This window comes from Oryctolagus cuniculus, chromosome 16 (genome assembly GCF_964237555.1).
Source record: "Oryctolagus cuniculus chromosome 16, mOryCun1.1, whole genome shotgun sequence".
Classification (NCBI taxonomy): domain Eukaryota; kingdom Metazoa; phylum Chordata; class Mammalia; order Lagomorpha; family Leporidae; genus Oryctolagus; species Oryctolagus cuniculus.
Genome location: NC_091447.1, coordinates 42,004,362 through 42,011,866, shown reverse-complemented (window position 1 = coordinate 42,011,866; position 7,505 = coordinate 42,004,362).

Genomic DNA, 7,505 nt, shown 5'->3' with positions numbered 1-7,505 from the left:
GAGATGAACCCCTTGGCCCCTGTTCTCGGTCCTTCCCCCTCTGCCTTCCCAAAGGCAGTACTCCTCTCTACCATCAGTTCTGTCTCTCGCTCATCGTTCAGCACTTTCCCTGGTTTTAACAGTTCCTATGCAGAGCACTCTATAATTGTCTCATTTTCATCCTAAATTTAATGCCCACATATGACTCTGTGCCCTACTCCTATTAGATATCCCTTTCATTGCTCTCTTTTCCAGTAAAATTTATCCAAAAGAGTGCCTTTGCTAACGGCCTGCATTTCCTCAACATTTTCTCACATTCCACTCCAATTAAATGTCCATATTAGGAAGAGGAAGAGCAGGAAGTGGTGTTGTGGTGGGCAGATCACGTTGCCACCTCCTATGGGATCTCTCAGAGCATGTGACATCCAACCAGAGCAGCTGCCACGCAGGTCACTCAGAACCACATTTTTCCATCTATATTTTGTCTGCCTTCTTACAAGTTCGTGACAATTTCAAATCCTTTTTCATTCTTTTTTAAAAATATGGTTTATTTTCATTTTATTTGAAAGAAAAATACACACACATGCACACACACACACACATACACAGGAGTGGGGAAGAGAGAAATAGAGATAAAAAAATAGAAATCCCCTATTCACTATTCATTCACTTTCCAAATGCCCACAACAGCCAAGACTGGGCCAAGCCAACGTAAGGAGCCCGGAACTGAATCCATGTCTCCCAAGTGGGGAGCAGGGATCCAATTACTTGAACCATCATGTGTTGCCTCTTAGGGTGCACATTAGCAGCATGCTGGCATCAGAAGCAGAGTCAGGCACCCCCATGTTCCGTGAGGAGCCAAGGCCCCCCAATGCGGGGTGCTGATGTCCCCAGCTGTGCTTCCACTATGGTGCCACTCATCCCCTTCCCGATCCTTGAAATATTTTTACTTCGTCTATGTGACACCAAATAATTCTGGATTTCCCCTACTTAGTTGACTAACTCTTCTTCACTCTGGCTAAACATAAACATCAAAGGTTGGAATGATACAAGCCTAACACTGAGAACTCTTCTCTAACTGTCCCCTAACAAGTGATTTCAAATAAATGCACATAGAAACCTTACACACACATACATGCATGTACATGTGCCTATATTTGAATGTAGTCTTGGTCTCTCCTCTGAATTCCAAACACTTGCACCTGCTTCACTTCTCCATTTATGTGTCTGATCGACATGTCAATGATTAAACGTCTTCATCACGGTTTGATCTGAGCACCGCCTCCCTTCCTGATCTCGTTCCATCACTCTCCCCAGCCTTGCTGCACCCAAGCACTCCTGTATTTTCTGCTTTCCTATTTCTCTCCGTCTCAGGGCCTTTGCAGGGGCTCTTCATTCAGCTTAGCCTCCGTCCCTGCATGAAATGATCAGTTTCTGATCTGCCCTGTCTAGTCTCCTTCTCAGCAGCTACATGCCAGTCCCACTGGCACTACCTCCAAAGCTAGGTGGATCATGTTGGCCCACATCTCAGCCGCTCCTGATTACAATACAGAATCACAAATCATCTTTGTAACATTCATCATTCAAATTACTTTGTTAATTCAACTTTTAGTTTGCTTGTCTGATCCTGACGCTGTTGTACAAGTGCTGTAAGAGCAGAGTGCTTGCCTGTCCCGCTGCCATCCAGTGCCAAGGCCAAGTCCTGGAAAGTAGGCTCTCATAAACACTTTTGGAATAAACAAGTTACTATTGCCACCATCCACCTCTTCTTTCCAAATGTCTTGGAAATAACGCAAGAGAGTGGTTTTGGAATAGCAAATGAATTGTTACAGACTATATCCAAGTGTCTTTTAGTCACCTGTACCTTACAAATAAGCTAGCTTGCATGTTGAGAGTGAATGTTATTCATATAATGAAATAGTGACTGATAAAAAAAAAACAAGTGGTAGTTAAATTTTTAGTTTTTTTTTTAATGTTTTGTTGCTTATTTATTTTTATCTATTTGTAAGGTAGAGCAACTCAGAGATACAGATAAAGATATATAGACAGAGAGAGACAGCAAGAGAGAGAGATTGATCTTCCATCCACTGCTTCACTTCCCAAGGCTGTAAAATCCAGGGTTATGCCAGGATGAAGAGCGGAGCCAGGAACTCTACCTGAGTCTCCCACGTGGGTGCCAGCGGCCCAAGCCCTGAGCCATCCATTACCTGCTGCCTCCCAGAATACATTAGCAGGGAGCTTGTTTGGAAGTTAAGATATCAGGATTCAAACTGACACTCAGATATGGGGTGCTAATGTCCCAAGCAGTGGTATCACCCATTATGCCACCTCTGTTTTTAGTTTTATTTTGAGGAAATTCCATTTTATAAAAAGGAATTGGGTTTTAGAAGCCAAATATGATTTTTTTAAAAAATCTATGATCAACCTAATTAGTTGGCAATAAATGAAAATACAAACTACTCTTTGACAAAATATTCAAATGAAAAGCATGTTTTATACAGTGGTAAGTTATAAACACAGTAAGAGACAAGATTTTGTTTGCTTCTTCAAGAAAAAAGCAATAAAAACAGTGCGTGGCCCATGGTAATTACTCAACAAATATTTGCTGAATACGTGCAGACTGCACTGGGTGCTGCCACTTTATTGGCCCAGGTGAAAAGAGAGAAGGGAAGCAGTAGATGCCCGGATATAAAGGCATTGTGTGTACGCATTCAGCAGTGTCTGACACGTGGTACATGCTCAAATAAGGTTGGCTTATATTGTCCCATTTAACCCTCAGGACAGCAAACTCACTGTCCTTTGTGAATCATCCCATCTCCCTCACTTTACAAGGTATACAATTCTATTTCCCGGGGTTTCCCATCCGTTCTCATGGCTCTAAACTGTGGCCTCTCACTTAAATTCCGCTGCCTATAAAATGGGGGGTGTTAACAGGCATCTCAAATGTCTATTTCCCCTCTCATAGCCCTCCTAATTGCAGGAAATGGCAAGTCTCTTCTTCCAGTTGCTCATACGGACTATTCCCTTTCATTTTTCTTCTCCATCCTTTCCTTTGGTCCATCCTGTTGGCTCTACCTCCTGAGTCTGTGTAGATGCTCACCACCTACCCCCTTTTCCAGCCCTACCAGCCTGGCTTTCACCTCCATCATTGCAGCTGTCTCTTCCCTGTTCCCACCTTGGCCCCTGTGGGTTAGCCTCCAAGGAGCTGCCAGAGTACATCAGAAAACGTCACTCTGCTACTCAAAGTCCTCCACGGTCCCCTGGGTTGGTCACAGTAAAGCAAGAGTTAGATGGGGACTGCTTTTGTGTACTATGTTTGCTCACATGCGCTGCACTCCTCCAGTGAAGGTAGACACTTCATATGGCTGTACAAGGCACTTCAAGCAAACAACTTGTTGTAGAAAGATGAAATGAAAAGCTAAGTTTTTATTTTGGTGCAAACATTTTTTGAAATCCATGCAGTGTTTTTGAATAATGCATATTTCACATGAACTTTAAAAAAAACCCTCATATGTTTGGCTTTCAATTTTCTTTTTGGCACCAAAAATCAATACATTTTAATTGCGTTTTTCCATGAACTTTTTGAAGTAGCTTCAGATTCATGTTGCCCATTGCACCCCTTGTATTTGGTGTGCCCTGGAACGACCTCTCTTCAAGGCTTACATAACCCACTCCACTCTTCTCGCGTCTTCACTCCAGCACATCCTCTCCCAGAGAGCTTCCTTGTCTGTTCTCTTTAACTGAGACATTTCAGATACTTCCTGCTTTATTTTTTCCCTTAGCACTTATCTCTATCAAAATATTGTACGTTTTGTTCTTGTATCTTGTTGTTGTCTATCTCTCTCACTAAAATGTCAGTTAGTTCCTTGAGAGCAAAGTTATTAATCTGTTTTTTTTTTTCTCTGCTCTACCCTCAAGGATCTGGAATTGTGACTGACACATAATGGGTAATAAATAATTTTGGATAAATAAACAAAATGTTGGCTGATATCCTTTTATAGTCTCAAGTAGAATTGCAAATAAGATAACTAAATTTGCATTCACAAGATTACAAGTTCAGAATATAATGGGTCTGTTTCTGAAAAATTCACTGTCAAACTGAATGTCTAGAAATCACATAAATTTAGAGTGCTGGAGACATAGCTATTTCAAATAATCTGGTTCATATCTCTATAAAACAAACAAATTTTTAAAAATAATTTGAACAACTGCTCTAGTGTAGCCCTTCACAAGTTAAATATTGTAAATATTAGATATTCTTACCTCAAAACACACTTATGTATTGTATATTAAAACAAACAGAAAATAGGCAGCCTTTGAAGTTTACCCTAGCTTATTTGATTTTATTTTGTTATTTAGCTGAGAGGAAGAGAGACAAATAGAGAGGGATTTCCCATGCATTGGTTCACTCCCCGAATGCCCAGGGTGGCTGAAGCCAGAAGCCAGGAACTCCATCCAGGTCTCCCACATGGGTAGTAGGAGCCTAATTGCTTGAGACATCTCAGGCACCTCAGTAGCAGGAAAATGGAGTCAGGAGTTGCAGAGATATTAAACCTAGGTACGCTGGGCCCAATGGCGCTGGCACTGTGGCGTAGCGGGTAAAGCTTCCGCCTGCAGTGCCAACATCCCATATGGGCACCAGTTTGTGTCCCGGCTGCTCCACTTTGATCCAGCTCTCTGCTGTAGCCGAGGAAAGTAGAAGATGACCCAACTGCTTGGGCCCCTGCACCGGCATGGAAGACCTGAAAGAAGCTCCTGGCTCCTGGCTTTGGATCAGCACAGCTCCGGCCATTGTGGCCAATTGGGGCATGAACCATTGGATGGAAGACCTCTCTTTCTCTGTCTCTGTCTCTCTCTGTCTCGCTCTCTCTTTCTTTCTCTCTCTTTGCCTCTCCTTCTCTCTGTGTAACTCTTTCAAATAAAGAAATAAATCTTTTAAAAAATAAATAAATAAACCTAGGTACTTTGATATGGGATGCAGGCATCTTCACTGGGGTCTTAATCACTGGGCCACACGCCTGCTCCAACAGCAGCTCATTTTAATTCTAAAACAAATTAGCAAGAGACATATTGAAATTCTGAAAACCACTATGAGACACTTGGGCTGCTCTATCCAGTCTTACTCTTCTGAAGCAGTTAAGGAAGCTCCCAGCCTCTCTGTCCATGACTGTCATAACTTGTTTGCTTGCCTTGCCAAGGACAAATGCCTTTCTTTTCTACTCTTGGTCAATTTGAGCTTTATTTATTTATTTATTTTGAAAATCCTCCAGATATTGAGATAGAAGCATAAAAACATTTTATGCTTTTAGAGAAATTGCCTCCCCAACTATGTTATGTGCAACTCCCATCTCCCAGAGAATGGCTGCTCCCTTAACAGTCCTGTAAGGAGATACCATCCTTGTTGCCATATTTGGATGACAAAACCTCAGCCAGCTTTTTCAGACAAAGAAAAGCCACAGCAAAGTGCATTTCCTCCCTCTCTGCTAGGGCTCTGTGACCATAAATCCCACCTCACTCAGAGTCCCATTGTAGATGAAGTATTTCATAATGGTCCATTTAAAGCCATCAATATTTGTATGGTATCTGGATTGTATTCACATAATACAAAAGAAGAAAATTATAAACATGAAGATGGGCTTCAATATAAAAATCAACATGACTACGCACAATGAAGATGCTGGATGATTTTTATATATAGAATAACTATGGGCGTAGCATCCAAGAACACATCCTGACATACTCCATGCTCATGGCTACAGGGAGTGACATGAATTTGTGAAAGAGTAAAAAAGTTGGTGTGTGAGCTCCTTTTTACTCAGCAAATATTTATGTGAGTGTAAAATTTGGAGTATATTTGGTATAAACATATATAATAATGTATTAAGATATATTTTAAGTTCATGTGTGAAAAGAAGTTCAATTCAAGGTTCAAATAACTTTAAGTATGGTTTTTATCTATGTGGATGTCTAAGATGATATTTGGCAGCTATATTGGATGTGGGACAGTTCATTTTATGCAGCAGGGTCCTGGAAAATGTTAGATATCTGACATTGCTCATCCACACCCACAAAAACTATGGAAAATCTTTACACGCTGACATTTTTTTCAAAAGGCCCTCTGGGGGCAGTAGTGCTCCCATGGAGAACATGCCTCGATAGATGGGGTACAGCTGGAGTCTCTTGCTTTCTCCTTTCTTTGCTTTTTTGAGCTTAGATCCTCTGATGCTAGCAAAGGAGGTAAAAAGGCAAGCATCTTCCTAAGCTCAGGGTCTGTTCGCCCCTGGAGTAGCAGTAACAGCTACCTTAGTTAGTTGGACAGTGGGGCTTTAGTTTTCCCCTTGCATTCTGACTGAAGGTGGAGTAGTGTTGGTTGGTAATAGGGCCAATCATCTGATCTAGTCCCTTTTAGAACTTTCCAAGGAGAGATGGCCGAATCTGAAAGCTTAGATTATGAAGGGCACAGAGAGAATTTAGAATTTAGGGCCATTTGTCATTCACTCTGAACTTTCTATGTATTTTTCAGATGGGAATAAACAGATCTACTCCTCGTCACTGACTGGAAGCAGGGTAGATGTGAGAAACCTGCTGGAGGGGAAAACAACCCAGAGCAGAAAACAAATACCTGTTGTAACCCCAGCTCTACAGCCCTCCATTGCATGATTGGGCACTTGGACTCCAGGCACCTTTGTAGATGATATACTGGATTGTGATTCTGTGAGCCCTTGGCATTAATGCGACTTTGAACGTTTGGGATCCCCACATGCACTGCCTATGCTGTGCTTCTCTATGGCCATGAGGAAGGTAAAAACTTTGGTCCCTGACCTCTGAATCATTTTCATGTAAGACCTGTGGCATCAACACCAGCCTTCTTGAATCATTTAAGAATACAGTTCCTTTAAATGAAGTGTTTCTCGTGTTAAACATTATTAAATATAATGAATCACAGCATTTTAGAGAAATTATTTGTTAATTAATAAAATAAAGTTAGATGACTTGCCTTTTATCTAGTATAGGTGATCATTTAAGACAGATTAAGTGCCTTTGTCGGGGCTGGCACCATGGCTCACTTGGTTGATCCTCCGCCTGCGGATTCAGCATCCCATATGGGCGTGGGGTTCTAGTCCCTGTTGCTCCTCTTCCAGTCCAGCTCTCTGCTGTGGCCAGGGAAGGCAGTGGAGGATGGCCCAGGTGCTTGGGCCCTGCACCCCATGGGAGACCAAGAGGAGGCACCTGGCTCCTGGCTTCAGATCAGCACGGCGCCGGCCATGGCGGCCATCTGAGGGGTGAACCAACAGAAGGAAGACCTCTCTGTCCCTCTCTGTCTATAACTCTACCTGTCAAATAAATAATAAATTTTTTTTAAAAGTGCCTTTGTCAAGATTTCCTGATTCTCTTCTGTGTGCTAAACAATACAGACAATAATAGGCAAGCAAAAATGAGCACAAGAAAGTTACAAAGAGTCTGTCCTTCCTAGGAAAGGTCCTAATGATCCATTATATCTAAGGTTGGATCTCCTGGAAGCAGAA